The following is a 25,653-nucleotide window of genomic DNA, read 5'->3' as shown; positions in this document are numbered from 1 at the left end:
TTTTTGTGTGCAAGGTGGGAAAAGAAGTGGGTAGCTCTAAGCAGTAGATTCAAATAGCTTTCTAGCATTTATACATAGTATTAGCTTAGACAGTGAGGGAGATAAAATAATATGTGTGATCAAGGAGTATTTGTGTATCTTGAAATTTTTAAAGGGGAAGATTTGGACCTCCTTTCTAGGTGGCTGATGATATGCGTGAAAAGTCTTGGAAGTTATAAAGTAATACGGCAATATAAGAGGTTTCCCATGAAGAAAAATTGCACCACCTTGCTGGTTCCCTAAGATCTGTGATGTTATATGTGCTTCATGGTCAGACTCTCTTGCTTAGAAGAGATACACTTCATGATCCAATAAAACTTCCCATAACATTTAGGAGCATCTTCATTCACTGACTCTTAAAACACATCTTCAATTTCAGGCATCACAGTACATGTGGTGAAGTTAAAAAGGTGAAGGAGGGGCACCTGGATGGCTCAGTCGGTAGAGCATGCAACTTTTGCTCTCGGGGTCATGAGTTCAAGCCCTATGTTGGGCATAGCGCTTACTTAAAAAAAAATTAAAAACAAATAAAAAGGTGAAGCAAATATATTTTCTTTCCCCAAAGAAGGAAAGGAGAAAATTATGTAAATGCAATGTCGAGTAAAATGAGGAGGTTGCTATGATAAAGGTTTTCACACTTCCAGTGGCAGCATGGCAGTGTGTGGGCAGGAACACCTTAGTCTGCAAGGATATCTAAGAAGACTTTCAAAAAGGTATAATGAGTTGGGCTGAGGCTTCATGTAAGAAGACTTTGCCAGATCGAGAAGTAGGAAAGGACATTTCAGACAGAAGAACGTACAAAGATGTGGAGTATGTAAGTGTAACGTATTTAGGAAATTAAGTGGGTATTAGATCATAAATCCACTGATTATGCTATGACCATAAATCCACTAATTATGCTATGAACAAAATAAAACCTGAGCTAGCATCATGAAGAGCACACCAAGAAATTACAGGTCATGCTAAGAAGTTTACAAGCCAGTGAGTAACTTTGAGCAGAGAATTGGTACAATGTAATATTTATGTTCCAGTCCTTCATGCTTATAGAAGATTCTAACACCATCTTGATTCATCATGAAGTGATGGGAATCAGTGTGGGAATCCATCGTTAATCTTCAACTTCCATCCCAATTACCTGATGATAATCGAAACACAGATTGCTAGGCTCCGCACTGAGTAGATCTGAGGTGGGGCCCGGTAATTTGTATCCTTACAAGTTCCCAAGGTGATACTTCTGTCCCAGATCCGGGGACCATACGCTGAGAACCCCTGACTTAGAAGATGGTTCTGGGATGCTGTAAGAACCACCTGGGGAGCTTTTAAAAGTGTGCCTATCTAGTGCTCAGATTCTAGACCAATTAAAGCAACACTTCAAAGCACACCAGGTGTGGATGGTGTCAAGAGCCACTGTTGTAAAGGCAGGTGTAAGAAGGTTGTGGTTATATCCCAGATCAGAGCCTGCCTTCCTCTTACTAGGAATGGAAATCGTCCAATGCGATGAGGTATTTAGATTTTTATTTGGGAAAACTTAATAATGGAATCTGGGTAATGAGGAAGGGCAAAAAGGGGGCAGAGAAAAACATGTCAGTGTTGAGTCCCTAGTTTCTGACTTGGGCAGTTACAGGTTTATATGGTATATAAGTTTACTTTCTTTTAGAAACTGGGCAGAATACTCATGTACTTTGGGAAAAAAAAAACCTGATTTTCAAATATCTAAGACATTGGTTCTAGTTTAAGTAACTTCAAAGACAAAAGTTAGACCTAACATTTAACCATTTAGCTTTTAGCCTTCAGGACGGTTGTACAGTTATAAATTGAGCTCACAGAAAGACAACACACATACGGACTTCATCATAGTACAGTATTCAGCATAGGGGCAGTGGGGGCAGTATCCATCAATCCTATGAGAAGGCTCGGTTTGGAACGCAAGACAGATTTAATGACAGTAATATGACATGTATATAAAACAGCTCCTGTCCTGGACAAGAGGGATGGCGATACCCTAGTTTGTTTATCCTGGCTAAATACAGAACAGGAAATAGTGTCTTCCAACAGGGAGAGCAATTACAATAATCATTAATTAGGATATTTGCAATTCCTTTGTGAAGGACTATTCTTTGTTAAATGAAATAAAGCTCTCTGCTTTGATTATAGTGATCATCTCATGAAAATATTGAATGAGTTTAGATTCCTAAAGGAAATTAGAAGTCAGGTAAAATTCACATTCACTTAAAAACCCCTTGCAATGAAAGATCCTGATTACTACAAATGAATATAGGAGAACTTGATTGATTCAAAGAGATTATTATAGATGACAAGTTTAAAATTAACCTTACCCAACAAATTGGAAAATATTTTCTCCTGCTATAGACTACTGTCAACTCCATGAAAGATTATGGGTTACCTGGACCCAGCTTACTGCTCCTGCCTCTTGGCCCACAACTCTCCTTCCCTCCTGCTCTTGTCCCTTTAGCACGAAGGTCCTAGGTTGGAGCCCCCAAACTACTGAACTCTCATGTTGTCAGGTATATGTCTTCCTGAAATGGCTTCCCCTTTACCCCTCTTTACCAAAACGTTGACCAGTTACAGCTTGGTTTCCATTTCATCTCCACAGGAAATCATTTCCTCATCCCTTCTCCCCAGTCCTCTTTATGCCACCAGACTACAGCAGGAGGCAAGGTACCATGTCAAAGTATCACTTTGATACCATTCTTTGAAAATGGCATCATTCCTTCAAAATATGCAATGTCTTTCACCAAATTTTTCCAATTTATTTACTTTTGTGTTAGAATTCAAATTCCTTGACAGGACGCAGGTGTGTTGGGCTTATCCTTATTTTGGTGGTAGTGTCATTTTATGGGGTGTGCTTGCCACTCTCTACCTAAAAATAAGCACAAGGCTTAGAACATACAGGCGTTCAGTTTGTGGCTTTTTAAATCAAAAAATGAATGTCTGAAAGCATATGAGGAACAGAGCTCATCCTTACAATGAGTACAGTTAATATTCTTGTTGTAGTAGCAAGAAATATATGAGTAGGGTGTTAGCAGAGTTCATTTCTTCTGAGGCTTGGCTTTTAGATAGAGGCCGTCTTCTCCCTCTGTCTTTACTTGAGCTTTCCTCTTTGTGTGTCTGAGCTCTAATCTCTTTTTATAAGGACACTGGTCATTAGTTTAGGGTCCACCGTAATGAGCTCATTTTGTTGCCTGGTAAACTGAAAAAACCCCAAGCCCTGGGGCCTCCATCCAGCCAGTCTCAAAGATGTCTTTGAAGGTTCTTGATCTCGACTGAACAAGAATTCAAGGACAGACACAGCACAGTGGATGATCGCCACAACCAGGAACTTGTATTAAGGCAAAAGTATATTCTCTAGGTGTGAGAGCTGGCAAGTTTGAGAGAGAGAGAGAGAGAGAAACAGAGTGCTTGAAATTGGAATTTCTTTCTTTTCTTGACAGCTGTGAACTGCAGGGTGGAATATTCATTGCTTGGGATGGGAATTTCTTGGAAGCAGCGTTTCCTGCCTATTTTTCCTTATTTGGTCATGGGCTTCCTACCACGGCACCCACCATCTTGGGCCTGTCTGGGTTTGATCTAGCATCTTAGGGAGTGCTGCCAGGATGGGCCTCTGACTTTCCCAGTAGCTGGCTATGTCTTCCTCTACCCTGGCCTCCAGGTATCCTGTGAGAATCTAACTGCCTACTCCAGCAATTTAACCTTATTTACGTCTTTAAATGTCTTATCTCCAAGTATAGTCACAATCCAAGGTACTGTGGGTTAGGACTTCAATATATAATTTGGGGGCCACAATTCAGCCTGTAATAAGGAATCATGTCAAAGAACAGTTGTGAGAGCAAAAGGGATTGGTGTCTGAGTGGAGTATATAAAAGAGGAAAATGACTCAGGTCTATGTTGTTCTCACTCTTCAAGTGAACCAATCAGATCCATGGAAAATGGTCTCTCAATCCCCGCAGGCAACTAGGATTCATTTGCTCCGGAGGTGTTTTTTGTTTTTTGTTTTTTTTTTTTTGGTTTTTTGTTTTTTCCTTGAGTTAATGAGGTCTGCTGATAGTGTGTTTGTAGTGCAAATGAGTGCTTTGTATAAGGTACAATCAGCAATTTGTAACCACAAAGCAGCAGTGGGCTAAAGAACTGTAGGACAGTAAAAAGAATGTGGCCAGAAAAGAAAAGGAGTCTGGAAGGGTAGAAAAAAGGAGAAAATAAGAAATGCATTAATAAATGGGCACCTGAGTGGTTCAGTTGGTTGAGTGTCCAACTCTTGATTTCGGCTCAGGTCCTGATCTCATGGTTTCTGGGATTGAACCCCACATTGGACTCTGTGCTGACAGCACAGAGCCTGCTTGGGATTCTCTCTTTCCCTCTCTGTGTCTCTCCCCGGCTCTGAAGCAAGCTTGTTCTTTTCTCTCTCTCTCCCCCCTCTCCCTCCATCTCTCTCTCTCTCTCTCTCTCTCTCTCTCTGTCATAACATTTAAAAAAAGAAATGAATAAGCCAAAAGCACAATCAGACCTGTAAATACAGAGAACAAACTAGTGGTTGCCAGAGGGGAGAGGATGGGCAAAAAGGATGGAGGAGAAGGGAAGATTCAGGCTCCCATTTATGGAATGAATAACTCACTGTACTATCCTGGTCATTGATATTATACTGGCTTTGTATCATGACAGGTGGTACACTTGTGGTAAGCATAGCATAAAGCATAAACTTGTTGAATCACTATGTGGTACACCTGGAACTAACGTAGCATTGTGGGTCAACTACACTCAAAAAAGTAGTTTAAAAAATTGGGAAAAAAATAGACTTGAAAAAATGCATTCAGAAGATTGAAAAATTTTAAAGATGTTAATAGAGGGATAGACAGATCCGACTAAAGGAAACCTGGTATTTGGTCTATAGTTTTGCTTTTTCAGTAGCTCGACACCCTGTGGTGAGTAACAAGATCACAGACCATCACAGCTAGAAAGGACCTGGAGAATATGTTCTAATCCTTCATTTTACAGATGTCAGAAGTGAGATTCCAGATCTCCAAGCTAGTTAGATACAAAGCTGACTAAATCAAACCCAGGCGTTTCAGAGCTGGTAATTGTCGCATGTCACACTGCTCTATACTTGTCTGGTTGTTAGAAAAGGTCTTTGGTTTAAGAGGGTCAAGGTGGTATCTTAAGTTGCTTTCATGGTCTCCACAGCTTCATAAAGAATAATAAATTCATTTGATTGGAGGTTTACTATTCAATAGTTATATGTGTCTATCTGTAATTATTGAGATATATGAGTGTGTAGTGTTATATCCATATAAACCTATGTATTTTTATAGACATCATGCCTCCTTATAAAAGAAAATACTCTCTAGCAATCATCTATCAGCGTTCTCTATATGCAGAAACAAACAATAGAATTAGAAAAGATTGGCGTAATGAGTAAGTCAAAACCATCACTCCCAGAATTACAACAGATAAATTTCAGAAACCAGTGGCAGGGCCTGTATGTGTTAATCCAACCTCATTTTTTGCTCCACTCGGACATTTCATGTTGCAGCTCTGCTAAGCTAGAAAACACGTTCCTCCTTTTCACCTCTGCATTTGTACGTGCTCCTTTGTTTGTCCCTTTTCCATTCTTGTTTGTACAGTAAGTTACTGAATTTTCCCTGTCTAGATTTCCTTTGACGAAATTGTCTCTAACTACAATTCCTACATTCCTCTTAGAGTTGAGTGTGGTCCTATTGGTTACTTACACATATCTCTAAAACAGAATTTGCCATGTTGTAGTAATTATTCACTACCATTTATTACCATTTTATTATAATCCTACTCGCAGAGTGCAGAATGTAAACCACTAGAGGCCAAGAAATATGGGTGCAGTGTTGGGAAAGAAATGGAATGATTATTGTGATAACTATAGAGCTTTATACTTACTGGAATAGTGTTTATATTTTTGAGTCCTATCTCTGCGTTCAGCAACAATATGGCTAGATACTCTGCATTAAAAGCATTGTATGTCACAGAAATATGCTAATATGTTACAGGGATTGAACAGTGGGTGATGTGAAATGCCCAATTCTTAGAGATGATTGTTTTGAGATTTACAAAATAGGTTCCTTTTTTTAAAGTGTTTTCCTTTATAAAGTATACTTTGTTAAGCTCAGCTTCAGCAGTATGAGTTTATAGCTTTCTTGTAAGTTTGAGAAAATACATGGAAATAAGATAGGGAAACGGAAGCAAAATGTTATAAACAGGAGCTGATAGAATTTTTACAATGTAGCCACCATTTGAATTTTTTTTCTTAATTTTTGGAATATTTTGTTACTATTATTATAAAAAAAACTTTCACTCTCAAAGATAAAACTTTGGAATTATTAACTTGGAAACATGTCAGCCATAATAAAATTTCAATCATAATTAGCACTGGATATACCTAGAGTGAGATTACACTCTGGATTATTTCGGTATTCTTATTTGTACATTCCAGCCTTTCTCCATGGAGTATTATGTTATAAAACTTTTATATATATATATATATATATATATATATATATATATATATATATATATAAAACTTTATATATATATGTATAAAACTTTATATATATGTATAAAACTTTATATATATATACATACTACTTTGAGATGAGCATAGGCTTCAGTATAGGAAAATATTTTAGCATATTTCATTTAGAAGTTCCTGGACTAATACCATTCTGTTCCCACTTCCCTAAAAAACCTGGTTTAACCTTTCCCAGAGAAGCATTTACTGTAATTTCTTTAAAACTTCTGTGCTCTGTGGTAGTGAGTAAATTTGAACTCTGTCTATTCCTATTTCCCTTGAGTTTCATGACAATAGAGATGACATCTTAGACATCTTTGTATCTCTTAGAGTCAAATAAGTCTCATATCTACTGAAGATACAGAATTGTGAGTTTGAGATGATAGAATACAACAGGTAGTAGATGGAAGGTATGCATTGAATCCAGGCCAGATTTATAGAGGATATAGACTCACAGAGGAAGAGGTGGGCATTCAACAGAGAGAATTAAACTTATTTGGTAATAAAGTGTCAGAGCTGAGGAAAAAGGAATGGTGATTGTAGACATCATGATAGTAATCCTTTGAGAGTGCTCTATGGAACACTATTCAATGGGGGCCCTTCTGTTTTTTTTTTTTCCTAGCCCTCAAAAAGAAAAAAAAAAAGATTGCTTACACATTTCAGTTCAGGCAACCCTGCTTGTTGTATTACCTTTTTAGAGTTTTATAGCACATATGCTAGGATTTTTAGAGTCCCAGTGATCCTAATGATTGCATTTTAGCCCAGTTTCTCAAACTTTTTTAACCCTGGAACTCCTTTCCCATACAGCCAGTTAAAAGCCAAGGTATTTAATGCTTTATGAAACCTATTTTGGGATTCTTCAAAATACCTGATCAGCCTGCATAATTGGGAAGATGATAATATTAGTGACAAGGAAACCAGAAATAGGACCAAAATTAGAGTGGTGGGAAGAGGGTTGTTTATTTGACATATTCATACAAAATTAGGGAAGGGATATCCAGGTAGGTAGATAAGCTAAGCTTTTGGGATAGAACACTGAACCTAAGAAAAGAGTGAGACCTATAGAGAAATACTTGGGAATCGTTCACACGGTGCTGATAGTTGAAATTATAAAGAGAACAGTATTCCTTTTAAAAAGAAAATAATGTTTGTTTATTTTGAGGGGGATAGAGAGAGCACCAGTTGAGGGAAGGACAGAGAGAGGGGGAGAGAAACCCATGCAGGCTCCATGCTGTCAGCATAGAGCCCTACATGGGGCTCAAACCCATGAACCATGAGATCATGGCCTAAGCCAAAATCAAGAGTTGGATGTTTAACTGACTGAACCACCCAGGAGCACCAAGAAAACAAGATTTAAGGGACAGGATATGCTCCAAAAGAAAGCATAAGAGAACCTGGTGGAGTGCAAATATGTGTACCTCGTTTGATTTTCCTGACCAGATCATGAAGAATGAATCCACTGTTAGAGATGCAAAACTAAAGCACACAGAATATAAGTAACTTCCTCAAGGTCACATAATTTCTCACTGGCAGAAGGGAGATTTTGAACTCGGCTCTGGAATTTGCTCCTGAGTTGGTTTGCACATGTATGTAACTAATACAGAGCTCTTTAAAAACATGTTTATAGAAGCACATCCACCATATCATTTTGTAAGACTGCCTCTTTAGTCATGCCTTTCTTTGAAGTGCAGTAACATTTTCAGTGACTGGCCCCAGAGGAAGATACAGTAGATTGCTTTTGGCAAAAAATGCCCTATTCATGAGAGACGCTTAATTATGAACCAGGCTGATCTCTGCCCAATCCTGGTTCCCTGGGAAGAAGTCCTTGCAGTGGCATCAGCCATATTGAATTTGGATTGCAGTTATGGGGATAAAAATTAAAATGGGAACTAAAATAGCACTTTTCCTTCCATTATTATTTTATTTATTATTTTTCACTTCAGGCATGTGAAATTACATTTATAGGGACACATTAAAAAGCCTTCTCTAGGCAATTATCTCACACAATTAGGCAATTACTTCAAATGACTTCATGTAGAGGTAAAACAGTTCTGTGAAATCAAGGTTTGGCTTTGCTTTTGTTTGACCCGTATTTATTTTATGACTGCATTTTATTTTTCAAAGTGGTATTTCATCTCAAAAAGCTCCTGTCAATTCACAGCAAAATAGCATTTTAGAAAAAGAAAACGGGGTGGTTTTTACTACTGTTTTGATAGTGATACCTGAGAGTGTAATATGAATATGTACAATGTACTTGCATTTACCGATTCCAAAGAGAGATACGGAGAAAGCAAGATCTAATGTGGAGTAATTCCTTTCATTAACAAACAACTTTGCACCTGGAAATGGCACAAACCCACTGAAATTATGTTCACACATGGTGAAACCGCACACACATACTGCTAGACCTATGAGCCTTGTGCATCAGTATTCAACAAAGGTAAAATAATGCACACCATTGACTATCAGACCTCTGGGCTCCTGTACCTGGCTTCCTTTAAACTGTCAAAACACAATAGTCTGTTTCTTTTTCCTTTCCACATCGATCACTGTACCTGCCAGTCTTTATATTGTAAGCATTCGGTTTCCTCCTGTTTTTCAGCACAGTAGTCGCAATGGCCATGACTTATAGGCTTAATGAAGTGAAGGACATATTACGAAGAAATTAAATCCACTGGTTTTTTCATGGAAGCAGTTTCAGAGTGTTCGTGATTTTTTTTTTCCTTTTCCACTAGGTACTAAGAAGAAAAATCTCATGGCTTCAAGGTCTAGAACTAAGTGAGACCTGGAAGTTCAAACAGCAGAGGGACCATGGAAGTAATGGACATAGACACATTTGAGCAAGATGATGAAAGCCACAGGTGGCTTGGGATTTGCAGGAAACAGAGTTTAGGGTCAGGGTGAGTCGGCAAATAGACAGGACGTTGGTGGAGCCCTGATACAACTCTAGCGTCTCAGTGCTCTCAACCCTTGCCCTCGTGGTGCTACTGAGCTTTGGCGGAGCGCCTACCCCAAACCTAAAAACAGCTCAGCCTGGCTCTTCCGTAGTGGCAGCCAGAGGCGCAGCTGTGTGGAGACTGGCTATCTTACTCCTTGGCTTTGACAAAGAGTTGAGGGTCGGTGGGTCCCAGTGTGCACCTGTTTAGACAAGTGCTCAGTGTCGTCGTCAACCCTGCTGAAGGTTATTTCAGACTTTGATTCCACCAGATCACTTGAACCATAGGAAATGCTCCTCCTCTTTTACTGCCCCTCCTTGCCCAGAAAATACATTTTTCTCCAGCACATTTTAGAGTGATTGCCACCAAATGTCTTAATTATCCAAGCAATAAATCCCTTATTTAAGTGGCTAACAGAAATTTTAGATCCTTATGTAATTTAGTAAAATTTTAGAGCTTTAAATATACTTTTGAAAATAGGAAATAATTTCATTGCTACAAAGGTAACATTGTTGTCTCTTACGCCATTACATAAAAACATGACCTCTACATTTTTTATATCCTAGGATGCTCAATTTGAAACTGGGGCTCAGATTACATGTATTTGTCAAAAAAAAAAAAAAAACCCAAAAACCTCGTTCTGAATTTCTTTCATCTACACTATAAAACTTTGAGATTTCATTAAAGGTTCAGATTGTACCTGTTCTTTAAGTGCTTATTGTTAGCCTTATACAATGACTTTAGTCACACAACTTTAGTTTTTCATGGGCATATTTTTCTTGATCGGTTTCTTTGTCATGCAAACTATATGAATTAAAATACAAATTATTTGTTAATTGTTGACTCTTGTAAATGTATTAAGGTATAACCAATGTCTATTCAAATTAGGAAAACATTCTTTCTGTAATATCAGTTGCAGAGTGTTTTTCCCCTCTTCTCCTTTTATGCTTGCCCTTATTTACATGGGATTAAATCATTCTTCCTAAATTTGCCAGGAGGACTAAGAATCAGAAATCAGAGAAATAGTTTTAAACGTTTTTATTGTACAAAAGGCAGTATCTTTTATCAAATGAAAGTAAGTACAGCCTTCTCTTTTTTGAATCTATTGAAGATACAGCTTCTGTTACGGATTGTGTTTAGAGTTTTGTGACATTTTTTTAATACAGCAGTGCATTTTGGGGATGGTTTGCTGACAGTATTTTCCACAGTAATCAGTGGTTTAGCTGTAAATAGAGGGCTGATTATTGCATCTGGGGAATACACATTAGAAACGATTGGCATTTCTGGTTCATATATAGGTGGAGAAATACTCTGCCAGATGGGCATTTATTTACTTGCTTATTTATTTATTTTCCTGGTCAGAAATAACAGGCAATGTACGAGAAAGTGCAAAAAATACTGTGTTGGCAGTCATAAGCAGGATCTCGCAAAGGTTGAATGGAGCTAATGTGATGAGGGTTCTTTTTGTTTTGTTTTGTTGTAATGACCAACATAGTATTTTTTGAAACATCTGTGGACTAATGTTCATGCCAAAGGGAATGATATTTTTCAAGCATTTTGGTCATTATAGTAGCTCTGCAGATAATGACAGCATGTAGTGAATTTTGAGCACTTTCTGTACTGTGGTGAGAGCTTTAGATTCATTATATGAGTGCATTCTTAGGACAAGCCTGCAAGACAGTTATTATATTCCCATTTTACAGATGAGAAATTCTGAGTTAGAGCTAGGCTTTAGAAAACTCAGATTTCCTGTTTCATAGTGCTTATTGTTATATACCACAGCAGCAGTGTTAAAACTACACCCAAAGTTTACCAGCTGGCCCTATAGCTACTGATATTTTAATTGCTTTGTTTTTGAAATGAATGGACTATGAATTGGTATCCATTGTCTGACAGAGAAAGCAGTCATATTTTTTCAAAGTTTTTGTTTTTTTCGGCCTGGGGTTATATAGATACCAAGTTGCATCCAAGTTGTTTCCTGATTTAAATGCTTCTAATCATCCATTTATCAAAATCAATTGACTGGACCCAATGAATTTAGATATTAAAAAAAAAATTGGTCATGTAATCCAATTTCCTCACTTCTCAAAAAGGAAAACAAGGTGCTGAAAGTTTAAATAATTGGATCAATTTCATTTCTAATAAGCTTTATCATTAGAATCTAGGTCTATGTCTTAGTCTAAAAAAAATACATATATATACACGTGTAGATGAGAATTATTCAAGTTATAAGGGGCACCTGGGTGGCTCAGGTCATGATCTCATGTTTTGTGAGTTTGAGCCCTGCATTGGGCTCTGTGCTGACAGCTCAGAGCCTGGAGTCTGGTTCGGATTCTCTCTCTCTCTCTCTCTCTCTCTCTCTCTCTCTTGGCCCCTCTGCCTCTCACGCTCTGTCTCTTTCTCAAAAATAAATAAACGTTTAAAAAATAAAAAAAAATATTTAAGTTATAAATGACAAAAAAGTTGCAAATGGTTTTTTAAAAGGCTTTACCAGTTTATATAATTAAAAAGAGGTATAACTTGATTTAGGTACATTTAGAGGGAGGTGTTCATGTGATACCCCCTGGCACACTGTCACCCTCTGTTAAAGCACCATGTGCTTTCCAGTCTCTTCTTTGGCATTCTCTGTCAATACGGTATCCATATTCGTTTTGGGTTTATATTATTGCCCTTCATTTCTAACAGAAAATAAAAACAACATTTTCCCCAACAGAAGACCTGGAAATAGCTTTGATCGACTCTGATAAAATCACCTACCCATTCTTGAATCAGTTAACGGTTTGGGAATGCAGTGTTCTGATTGGTCAGGTTTCATGATTTACCCACTCCTGAGGGAGGAGAGAGGTAAGCAAGCCCTACCCAGCATCATCTGAGAAGAGTAGGCAAATAGACCAAAACAAAGAGGGTAGTAAAGAAGAAAGTGGAATGGATAGCAGTTATAATAAAACTGTAATACACTGTGCACCAGTACTACGTGTGTGGGTGAGTGTGTACTCAACAACCCTCAAAGATACTGAAAAATACTGTGCTCCCAATAATCACAGATAGATGCCCTTCTGTTTATAGTAATGACTTCTGTAGTCGAGGAGTATAAGAAAATATTTTGTTCATAAAGAAAATATTTGGAGATGGAATAAATTGGGAAAGTTGTGCAAATATTACATTTATCTAAATAAGAACAATGTTTGTTTTACCTTAAAAAGTGTGCATTGGGGGTGGCTGGGTGGTGGTTCAGTCAGTTAAGCATCCAACTTCGGCTCAGGTCATGATATCATGGGTCATGAGTTTGAGCCCCATTTTGGGCTCTGAGTTGGCAGTGCAGAGCCTGCTTGGGATTCTTGCTGTCTCCTCTCTCCCTGTCCTTCTCCCACTTAACCTTTCTCTCTCGGAATAAATAATCAAACTTAAAAGTGACCGATAAACTGTCAACTGTATCAGATGATTTGACTATATATTATTAACATGTTGAAACAGGTGATCTGTCTACTTATAATAACTGGCAATGGAAAAAAGTAATGTACTTTTTTAGGTGACACTAGATTTCTCAGATTATAGTAGTTTTAGTATGCTAATTTCCTTTATTTTTTGGTAGTCAATCATTTGTTTTTGAATCTTTGCGTGATCTACTACCTTTTTTTCTTAGTTTCTAAGTGAGGTATATAAATGTAGGAATTGTAGAACAGTATTTCTATAAACAACCTCCTTTTTCTGTTAAGTTTGTCATCTGGAAACCTAAATTCAATTTTGTATTTCAATATCTAATACTGATTACTCTGATAGTTACATTAAATCCCCTATTTAGCGACTGATGTAAGTTAGTTTTTAAAAATGTCCACCCTTTAAAAGTACATATTGATGGTCCCATACTGATTATTTTAGATAAATTCAGGCTTTACTGTCCTTTTTTTTTAACTATTTCAAAATTCAGCTTTTCTTACTCTGTTAAAATTTTAATGAGATATAACCTATATATATATGTGTGTGTGTGTGCATGTATAGACATATATATAACATATGTGTTTAGACATATACATATGTCTAAATTATCTATTAAGGATGAAGTTTAATCATAGTTACAATGGAATATTATTCAACCATTAAAAAGAATGAAATCTTGCCATTTGCAACAACATGGGTGGAGCTAGAGATGATAATGCTAAGTGAAATCAGTCAGTCAAAGAAAGACAAATACCATATGATAGCACTCATATGTGGAATTTAAGAAACCAAACAAGCAAGCCAAGGGGAAAACAGAGACAGAAAGGAGAGAGGAGAGAGAGAGAGATCTGAGACAAACCCAGAAACAGACTGTTAACTATAGAGAACAAGCTGATGGTAACCAGAGGGGAGGAGGTGGGGAGAAGGATCAAATAGGTGATAATGTTTAACGCTCTTGTCATGATGAGCACAGGGTATTAAATGGAATTCCTGAATCACTATATATTGTACACCCCAAGCAAGTATCAAACTATATGTTAACTAACTGGAATTAAAACAAAAACTTAAAAAATTTTTTAATCATAGTCATGTCCCCTCATTTCAAGGCTACAGGCATCAGTCATTTTGGCAGTAAACAATATTTGGCTGCTTGAGGGTCCATTAACTGCCCTTGAGTTGAAATCTGCCTATGTCATGTGACTCTCCACATTCTGTTTTCATTCCAGTGGAAATGAGTACCTGGCATTCATAGAGTCTAGAGTGACTTAGAAAAGATTTGGTACTTTTCAAAGAAATGTACCAGTAAAAGTTACATGATGCTTTTCACTCAAAAGCAAGCAAATGGTTCTTTATTATGGCAGAGCAGTCTAATTTAATTTGCACTTGTGTGATGAAAATGTGCTACACATTTGCGTTCATTTATGAGATTTTGTCTGGTTGGATTTCAATATATTTACATACACATCGTTCTAAAATAATGACAAGGTATTTTGACAACTTACTTTCTCATCGTATGGAAAAATTTGAGGTTCAGCCAAAAGCGATAATGGTAAAGTTCACATTTTGAGTATGAAAAAATGGCTGCATCATTCCGAATTGGGTTTGGCTACAAGTAACAGATCCCTGAAATGGTGGTTTGTTGAGTAAGAGAGATTTATTGCTCTGTCACATGAAAGAGGTTCAGTTGTTGCTGGCATGGCAGGGCCATAGTCCTCAGGGAGCCAGGAACCTTCAATCTTGCTGTATTACCTCCCATGCCAATGTTACCTCATGGTCCAAGAAGGCTGCTGGACCTCCAGCCTGTTCCTGGTGGCAGGAGGAAGGAAACCAGCAGAGTGAAAATAATGGTCATGCTGAGTCAGCTCCCTGTGACCAGGTTTCCCCCAAATCACACTGGATACTTTTGCTTAGTTTCACTTGTAGTAGTATCAAAATTGTCTAATTCATTCTTTTCATAGCAATTGATACTGAAATCTCTGTTTCTATCTCTAATCACAGTACGTTTGAGCCTGGTAATGAATCTCATTACATTAAATTGATCTATTAAAATTTATGTTCCTTCTTTGATAACCCCTCCCTAGTTCTGGACATATCTGTGTTCAAAGTTGGGAAATTACACGTAGTAATAAAAAAAAGAACACGCAAATTGCATAAACCTTTATGTATATGGTACATGTACAAGTGTATATGTCTGTGGAGGATATGACATTGGGAATTCAGTTTGAAGTCCTAGTTTATTAGTTTTATCTGGAGGAGCAGGTGGTCTAACGGCAAGGGTTTACTGCATATAGATGATAGGGAGTGATGGAAAAACAGCCTTTTGCTAGAGAATGCATCAAGAAATTGTAATTTTGCCAAAATTATCAAATGCCATAAAAAACCAAGATGAGTGACATTAGTTTTTTATATCATTCCCTGCCTACCTACTGCCCCTCCATTCACAAATGCTCTGTTTCATCAACACCTCTCTCTCTCTGTCTCTCAGTCACTCACTCATACACACTCCTGCAATTCTGTACTCTTCTGTCAATGCCTGTGTGCCTGTTCTCTGGTGAAGCCATGTATCCCATATAGGTAACTGCATCTTCTAGATACTTGTAATGACAGGTTCCTCTTGTTGACATCAGCTCTGTGCCCTATTTCGTATGCGTTTCTATTTATACGAAATATTTGTTCTTCTGACTCAGGGGAATTTTCAGGACACACGCCTCTTGACAGCCTGAATTAGTTCAGGTCTAATTCAGAAACAGAGTGTTCCAGATTAGAAATCTTGGAGCTAAAAAAAAAAAAAAAAAAGGCTGAACACAAACAGGGTGTGCCACATACTCATGCACAAGTAGACTAGGTAACAGAGTTACTGATACCCAAGAATCTTGGCAAGGGGCGAAGCGCGTGTGGAGAAGGGGTTGGCTTAGACTGAGTCGTTGGAAATCAGGAAGATTAGAGAAAAACTTAATCTTCATGGATGGAAATATACAACATTTAAGCCTGCACTTTGTTCCTGGGTGAGGTTCAAGAAGTAATAGGTGAAGGGATAATGAGCAAAAAAGAGTACGATTGATTTTAAAAGATTAAATGGTGGAGGCAACATGAAGTTGAAGGGTGACAGCGTTGGAAGAGCTGCATATGTGAGCAGCTTCAAATGGAGAGTATATCAAGTTTATAAATGGAACCAGATAAAGTTACAGGGCTCCCTCAGCTCTTAAAATTCTACAGTTGTTAAAATCAGGCAAGCCATACCAACAGTTCATGGATAAAGAACCTGAGGCCTGCAAGGATTTAGGTAACATGCCGATGCCCTCAGAATTGTTAATGGCATAATAGATCTAAACTCATGTAAAAGTGGTAAAGGGATCTTTGCACAGTTCTGACTCCATTCGTTTGTTATATGTATGTACCTCAGTTTCCACATCTGTAAAGTAAGGGAGATCACTGTACCTTTCCCATAAATTTTGAGTGTAAATAAATAGGTTGCTTCAAGTAATGTGATTATGATAGAGTCTCACATAAATGCTCATTAAACATTAGCTGTTACTGTTGCCCTTTATTCTTCCTCTGATGCCTGTGAAAAAGGCTCTCTGGAATGACAGCATCAAATGACTGGTTCTGCCACTTAACCATTTTAAGACTCTAAACAGGTTTCCCCATATCTCTGAGCTTTAATAGCCGACTATAAAATATTGGGAAAACGGCCCCTCCTCACCTGGTTGCCGTGAGGATTAGATGAAATAGCATATGGAAAAGTCTTCACATGTAATAAAGTCTGGCACATAATACGCAGTAAAGAAAGTAGTAAGTTTTCTTATATTTGTGCCTTTCTTAAGAAACTTAACTATAAAGTGAGTTGAACGAATACACGCTCATTCCCAATGAAAGAGAATGTTTCCCTGCTTAATCCGTGAAGAAATGAAGTCTAAAAGGGTTGTGATGTCTTTCTGAGAACTATTAAGAGGCTAATGCATGTTTCAAACACGTATCTCATTCTCAAGTCCATGTTATTTCTACTCGATTGTACTTCTTTCCCATAAACATGAAAATAATATTACCTAAATCATAAGGTTGTGGGCATTGAATGACATAAATCTAAAGTGCAGAGCATATATCAGGTATTTAATAGATGATTCCTGTCCTTAGGTGGGAAATAGATGTTCCTCCTTGGTTTAGCCCCTGTATTACCATCCAAATTCCGTAAGCCCATTAGGAGGAAGTTGGCCTACTGTTTTGTAGTCCAGGTAGCCATCTTGATCTCTGTACTGAATTTAGCTCTCAAACTATTACTCAGCTCTTCTCTTTCAATAATAAAGGGTCCTTCCATTGTCCCTCAAATGGAGTGATTCCAAAGGCAGTGTGGGAAGAATGTTCTTCTGTTACTTCTGTACGCTAAGAGCCAAGGTGTCATACCTTCCACAAGAAGGGGAGGAATGCCATTTCCTGTCTGTCTTTCCTCCCGTAATTAGGTTGGTTCTTTGATTGTTCTGATGACCCAACAGAGAATCTCTGATACAGAACGTCGGCACACCCCATCTTCACAACCTCTCTCCCATCACAGGCTAGTAGTCTTGAGGAAGGGTGTGTGATGCTTGATAGCCTTTGGGATGAGCCACAGGAAGAGCAAGAAAGCAAGCTAAATTGACTCTGAGGGAAGTGATCAAATTGTCAATGGCTCTTTGTGGCTGCCAATTTGGGACAACTGCCTTGCAACAGACATGTCACGCCCACCTTATTTAGCGTCCTTTGTAATATGGTTAAGATTGGAAGCCACATGACTCAAAGCATGGCAACTTGAGAATACTTCTGGCCACTTGATTCTTTTCAGAACAGATCATTAGCTACGACAGAGTTTCATGCATGAATTTCATGACAAGGCTTTCTCCGTTTTACGCTATCATTTAAACGATTTCTTTAATTCCAATTCTTTTTCTTATTTGAATCCTACTCTAAATTTGTCCCATCTTTTTGAAAGTCTTTCCCGGTTCGAAACTTAACCTGCTTTCATGAGCTGCAGTCTTAATTCATTTTTTAATGTTTGTTTATTTTGAGAGAGGGGGGGAGAGGGAGAGAATGCACACGTGTGAGCAGGGGACGGCCAGAGAGAAAGGGAGAGAGAAAATCCCAAGCAGGTTTCACATGGTCAATGCAGAGTCCAACATGCGGCTCCGTCCCATGAGCAGTGAGAGCATGACCTGAGCCAAAATCAAGAGTCAGACGCTTAATGGTCTGAGCCACCCAAGGTGCCCCATTAAGTCTTAATTCTTTAGTCAAGTTCTCCTTGAATCCTCTAGTCTAAATTATTATCTCCTTCCCCTAAACTACTCCGCTTCATTGTTCTAGTTGTTGTACTGCATTAGGTTAATATATGCAAAGATCAGCCTTATCAATCTAGACACGCACACAGTCCAATTTCCGACAGATGCCACATTCAGGAAAACAGTGGTCAAAAGAAAGTTAAATAAACCTGTGTGTGTAAACTTCTCAACAATCTAAAAGCAGATATCAAAATCTCCAGCGGCATTTATGATACTATTTGTCTCTCCCTCAGTTTTCTGGCTCCTTGAATTCCCAGGAGACTTTCATTTTCCATTGCTCAGGAAATTCTCCGTACCTCATCACCACGCCTTACTTCAGTAGCTTCCTCTTCCCTGACACTGTGCATATTCACAGAAGATGTGCTCCTGACAGGTGATTCTCCAAACAGTTAGCAGTCCCTTTGAGAAGAGTGAGATGTCTTCCGCTCTGGCTGTTTTTCCGGTGATTGGCAGCCGAGAGCACTGCTGTCACTCCTCCACTCCCAATTCAGACTCTAATTTTTTGTAGTTACTGAGCCTGTTTTCTTGTGTAGCTTATTCCACAACCAGATTTTAAAGTCCTTAGATAGGAGCTAATTATTATTCATCACTGCAGCTCTTCTCCCCCTGCCCTCTTATTTTCTAACATGACGTCTGGAATTTTTAGCACTTTGTAGGTGAAGCACTCAGCAGTGGTTGGTGAAATGTCGAACAAATTGTAAGAATCATCTGAACTTACTGTCATATTAGGTGTAATAATAGAAACCTAAATAGGCTGTGATAAATCAGGATTTTTTTTCTTAACTCTGGAATTTTTTATTGGTCTTAATTCTCTTGGTCAGATTGCCAAGTTCTTGTGAGAATTCCAGCATCTAACAATGTTATCATTCCATCAAGCTTATTCTCAGCTGGTATTCCATTAAGCTGGTATGAATGGGCTACTGTTGGTGAGATAAGAGGATGCACTTTGATGTCTCAAAGCAGCACTAGTAATGAATGCACACATTCTCCCACTGAGAAGATACTTTAAACTGTAATTTTTCATTCTATTCAATATTTCTGTTGCATATATGTATATTTTTGGCTCAAGACATGATAAAGGTTTCAATTTGTCAAGTCACAGACTTAGGGACTTAAACACAACTATGTTCTTGATTATAATACTTACACATTTTAGCCATTTGGCCAGTATCTAAGTACATTTAAATTTAAAGCTGAATTATTGGTTTTTAATTGGTAGATGATGAAGAATTCTTTTCAAAATCAAATATGAGCACTGAGTTTATACTCCCAATAATGGCATGTAAACATAAAATTTTCCCTTATAACTTAGGAATTTAGTAGACCTCTTCAAGTTAAAAACTTTTTCCTAAGCAAACTTAGAGACCAAATTATAAAAAACTGTAACTACATTGACATTTAGACTGCATTTTGGAAAAAAAAATAGTGCTTTGATAAAAGTTTGGACTAATTGTCATGGTTTTATCAATAATGACGTGGGGCTTCACAAAATCTTGAGTTTTTCTGTTTAGAAAACTTACTAGGTATGGTATTTCAGTCAGTAACTTCTAAAGCCCCTTCTAAGTAAATTAAGGGTATACCTTTAAAGAAGGATGATGTTGATCAGTTTCACCCTATGGCAAGTATCTACATATGTATACATTCAGTCACTTTATCATTCCTATTTTTTTCAAAAAAAAAAATTCTGTTCGGGAAAAAAAAAAACTTGATTTGTATGCAAGTGTGTGTACTATTTAATACTACGTGATTAAGACCATTTGGTAGATAGTCAACTTTAGACTAAACATGTTTTTAGTTCTTGGTGAAATACTACTAATGTGTTAGATTCAGAATAAGATCTTAAACAATACTACCTTGGGAATGTAATCTCTCCAATAGTGTTTATATCATGAAAATTGATTCTTCAAATCTGTTCGAGAGACCAGTTTTCTAGGTATCCCTATGGGTGGTAGGCACAGAATACAGAAAACCAAAGCACTCTTTGCCTTTGTTTCACATTCTCTCCCTTATCTGTTGTTGGTTGCTATGTAGCATATCACCTACAATACAATAAGATACTGAATAAATGTTCTTTCATACTCACACCATCTTCTGTCATTTCTTCCTTTGTATATGTTTTTACTTCTTAGGTTTTGTGGAAAAAATGCAAATCTCCATAAAACACAGTGTATCTGACAATTCTGATTTGATAAAGTGCAGCAGAAAACTAAGTGATTTGTTTCTTAATTATTTTTGCATGATTTACTAAAAGTAAAAGGTATTTGGGTGTTCTGTGTGGGGATGCATAATCACATACATAGAAGGAATTGATTCCAAGGGTTTAAGAATAACCTATGGATAAATTAAGAAAACAAAACAAAGCAGGACACTATCATAGACTGTAACCAGAAGTGAAAAAAAAATTGCAAAAGAAATAGCTTTAGAGGTCTCAAATCTGCTTTCAAAATGCTGGGGTCTAGTTTTTGTAAATTACAGTTCTCAATAAATGTAGGACAAGTCCCAGCTGTACCGTAGCATTAACATTAAAACTAAGACACATCTTGCATCTACTTTTCCCTTAAATCCCCAGAGGTTTCAGACAAGCGAGCAGGTCAAAATAAAGTCCCCTACCTCTTCCTCTTTCCCAGGAAGCACATCTCATCTGTTGGATTTCCATTTTGAGGCAATTCGACATCTGAGAGAGATAGTTTAAAGAGAAAGTACTCAATCCATCTGGTCTGGGTTTTCCAAAATTACAGAAGTTATTTCAGTATCATTAAATTTGTTAAGCTTATGCAATAAAATCTGGAGAGCTGTGACTCATTAGTGAAGGGATCCACTAATGTGCACTTTGATGCCTTAAATATAAACTTGCATGTTCTCCATTTCTTCAAAGATTTCTCTTGACTTAAGTGAATCCTGGCCCTTCTCTGAAGATAGGATTTTCATGAAACACCTCAGGTTCTTAAAAACAAATCAATATCTTGGTTAAAAATCTAGAGATGGAGACCCAGTCCACTATAATATCAGGAATGAAACAACACCTTGTGCAGTCATTAAAAGGACAATAAGGGAATATTGTGAACAACTTTATACAACAGTTTTACTTACAAGTAGATCAAGATGAAATTAACAATCTGAATAGCCCTACAACCATTAAAAAATTGGATTTGTAACTAGAAAACTCCTCAAAAAGAAATCCATTATAGTATTACTCCAAAGATTCACACAGAAATTAGCAACAATTTTACCATATTTTTGCCAGTACAGAAATCAGTTGTACTTCTGTATGCTAAAAACACACAGAAACCAAAATTTAACACATGAAACCATGTGCAGTAACTCCAAAGAAAATGAATTACATAGGTATACATATTTAATAAGACATGTGGAATTTGTATGTAGAAATTTACACAATAATATTGAAAGAAATCAAAGACCTAAAGAAACGGAGAGACAGATCTTGTTCATGGCTTGCAAGGCATAGTTCATACGTCATTTCTTCTCAATTTGATTCTATAAGTTTAATACAGTTACTCTTATAACACCAACAAAATTTTTTGAAAGACATGCACAAGTTAATTCTAAACTTTATATGGAAATTTGCAGAGCCCAGAATAGGTAAAAAGAAAAAATTGAAAAAAAAAGGAAATCTGATGAAATCACACTGTTCTTAAGACTGCTTATATAGGCACGGTAATCAGAAATGTGTGATACTTCAGGAGGATAGACACATAGATCAATGGAACAGAGTAAAGAACCCAGAAATAGACTCACAGCAATATGCTCAAATGGTTTTTGACAAAGGAGCAAAATAATTTCAGTGGAAGGACAGTGTGTTTATGAAATGGTGCTGGAGAAATTGGACATCCATAGGCAAGACAAAATGTACCTCTGCAACAATTAGAAATTATTTTTTAAAAAAATTTTTAATGTTTATTTATTTTTGAGAGAGACAAAGACAGGATGTGAGTGGGTTAGGGGCAGAGAGAGAAGGGAGACACGGATTCCGAAGCAGGCTCCAGGCTCCGAGTGGTCAGGACAAAGCCCAATCCGGGACTCGAACTTACGAGCTGTGAGATCATGACCTGAGCCGAAGTTGGCTGTTCAACCGACTGAGCCACCCAGGCGCCCCAAAATTAAAAATTATTTTATCCAAAGTTTGTAAAGTAGAAACAGGGCTATCACGTGTTCCTTTCAAGTACACTATTTTTTTTTTTTAATGTTTATTTATTTTTGAGAGAGAGAGAGACAGAGTGCCATTGGTGGAGGGGCAGAGAGAGAAGGAGACACAGAATCTGAAGCAGGCTCCAAGCCCCTCTGTCGCCACAGCGGCCGACGTGGGGCTCAAACCCATGAACCGTGAGCTCATGACCTGAGCCTAAGTCGACCGCTCAACTGACTGAGCCACCCAGGCACCCTCAAGTATGGTAAATTCTGTGAAAAAATCCTTGATCTCAGACATGGAGAAAAACAAAACGATGATTCTTCATTTTTTTTAATATTGTACTTGAACATTTTTTAGTCAGCTCATGTTATCCTTATCTGACTTTCTCAGGGAAAGTAACTTTGCCATCGGCAAGTTACCTAAGTTCAGCAAACTAATGGTTTTCTTGGTTACTGAAACTGATGATGTTTTTCTCTACATCTTAGTTTGCTAGGTTCCCAAATTTCTGTAGTAAGATTAACTTTTTTAATGGGATTTTTAGAAATAGGTTGTATAGAGGAGAAGGCTATGGATAAAGCACTCTCACAGTGGGTCTAGATGTAATAAAGATTCTTTCTTCAAGTGTTTATAAAAAACCTTCTTCTACCTCACACCTAAATAAAAATTCACAGATGAGAATGAGGTCGTTTTTCTCTTTCCATATATCAGCTACAACCATATTGTCTCTTGTTGCCAATATAGTAAACTCATGCCATGAGCATGAGCACTTGAAAGGTAGCTGGCATGAATTGGGATGTGCCATAAATGTAAAATGCGTCGTGGATTTTGAAGACTTACTATGAAAAAATGACAAATACGTCACTTTTATATTGCTTATATGTTGATTTACAATATTTTAGATATGTTCATTCCAATAAAACATATTCCTGAAGTTAATTTTACTTTCTTAATATTTTTAGTGTGGGTATTTGAAATTTTAAAACTACATATACAGCTTGCATTAAATTCTTACTGCCAGAGCTAGTCTAAAATACAATTTCCAGTTGCAGTTTCTTTATATTTCGATATGAATGAAAAGATACCTGTTAAAAAGCATAATCAGACCTGTAAATACGGAGAACAAACTGATAGTTGCTGATGGGGAGGAGGATGGAAGGGGGGGATGAGCAAAATGGGTGAAGGGGAGAGGGAGGCACAGGCTTCTAGTTATGGAATGAGTAAATCATGGGAATTATAGGGTCGCCCTTGTGGCTCAGTCAGTTAAGTGTCTGGCTCTTGATTTCAGTTCAGGTCATGATTTCATGGTTTGTAGGGTCGAGTCCCGCATCAGGCTCTGTGCTGAGGGTGCAGAGCCTGTTGCAGGATTCTCTCTCTCCCTGTCTCTCTGCTTCTCCCCTGCTTGGCCCCATGTGTGCGTGTGCTCTCTCTTAAAATAAATATTCAAAAAAAAATTTAAAAGGCAGAGCACAGGGAATATAGTCAATGGTATTGTAATAGTGTTGCATGGTGACTTATGGTAGCTGCCCTTGAGGTTGAGTGCAGCATGACATATACAAATGTTGAATCACTATGTTGTACACCTGAAACTAATGTAACACTGTGTGTTAACTCTACCCAAATTTTTTAAATAGGGGAACGTGGTGGCTCGGTCAGTTAAGTGTCCAATTTTGGTTCATGGGTTTCAGCCCCGTGTCAGGCTCTGTATGGACAGCTCAGAACCTGGAGCCTGCTTCAGATTCTTTGCCTCCCGTGCCCTCTTCCCCTCCCCCACTCTCAATCTATCTCCCTCTGTCTCTGAAAAATAAACATTAAAAAGAATTAAAAAAAAATAAATATAAACCTGTGAAAGAATATGTACAGAGAACTGAAGACTTCTTAACCAAATTTTACAATACTCAGTTTTTGTGTCACTAAACTTTTGTAATTGTATTTAAGCAATAAATATTGAGTAGAAACCATTCTAATTACTTGCCGATTACAAACCCTTGTCTTTCTAGAACTTAAATTTGTCAGTTGAGAATCTTTACTTAATTTATACAACACTAGAGATAATTATGTTTATGTAAGTAATCTCTACACCCAACATGGAGCTTGAACTCACCATCCCAAGCTCAGGAGTTACATACTCTTCCACCTGAGCCAGCCAGGTGCCCCTATAACTCTTCAACTAATTATAGCTGGCTTAATTAACTTGACTTGGTACATACTCACCTAGTAGGAGCAGAACCTGTGTGCCTACCAGAGAGTTGAGTGTTATCTAAAAGAATCCATCTTTTATCTTAAGCATTAGTCGGTGTGCATTCTAGAAGATATGCAGAATGTTTGTTAAGCTAGCAAATTGGCTAAGCCGACAGTGGTTACCTGGAGGTCTGTTCAAAGATCCTTCTCTGTACGTTGTCCTATTGGCTGCTTTTCTCACTCTCACTCTAGACTCTGAATTCTTCAGTTTATTTCTCATTGGCACACATGCCCGTAATTGGTAAATAATAAGTAGCAAATAGACTATCTGATGAATGAAATATTCTGAGAAAATATTAAATCAGATTTTAGGCCAGTCAGCATCACAATTCAAGTGAGATTCCCTAACTTGTAAAATTGTGACAGTTGGCTTCCGTCTTTAATTTCGAGGTCTGGACATTGCCTGGAAGGAAGTGTCTGTCTTTGTTTAGTCTGTTAACTTGAACACCTGAAATTGGTTTATACTTTCATGTGGACATTTTCATTGTTGTTCAGAAATATATTTAATGGGATCCTCAGACTAGCTTCAGAAGAAAAGTAAGCTGTCATCCAAAGATTGTTAACCTCATCAATATATTGGCAGCTGTAGGGCATAGAGAGCTGTGATATTGTTTAGGTGGCCTTAGTGTCCAGTAAATTTACTCCAATAAATAGTAACTAAAGCAGTTTCCTTGACAGTTACATTTTCTAGTCATTGATTTCTGTAAACGTACAGCATTTAGCATTCTCGGAGAGATTTAAGTAAGCTTAAGCTCAGTTGAAATGTTATGAATAGTGATTTGGTTTTTCTGTTCATTAGGTAATATAAGCACTTACATAATTAGGAGGCTCTAATAATGTTAAAGGTGGATCGGATGAAAAACAAATATTCAGAAACCTTCTGTGAATGCAATAGAATCAATCGAGGCTAAAAATTTTTACTATCTTATAAAGAGTTGTAAAAGGTCTAATTTGGAAATTGAAGAAATATTCAGGCATTGATAGATTCTTTGCCAGTTT

Source organism: Lynx rufus, unplaced genomic scaffold (genome assembly GCF_022079265.1).
Source record: "Lynx rufus isolate CCGP_SWC_20201006 ecotype Redwood Valley unplaced genomic scaffold, mLynRuf1.p SCAF_14, whole genome shotgun sequence".
Lineage (NCBI taxonomy): Eukaryota > Metazoa > Chordata > Mammalia > Carnivora > Felidae > Lynx > Lynx rufus.
Note: the sequence above shows the minus strand (reverse complement) of the source record.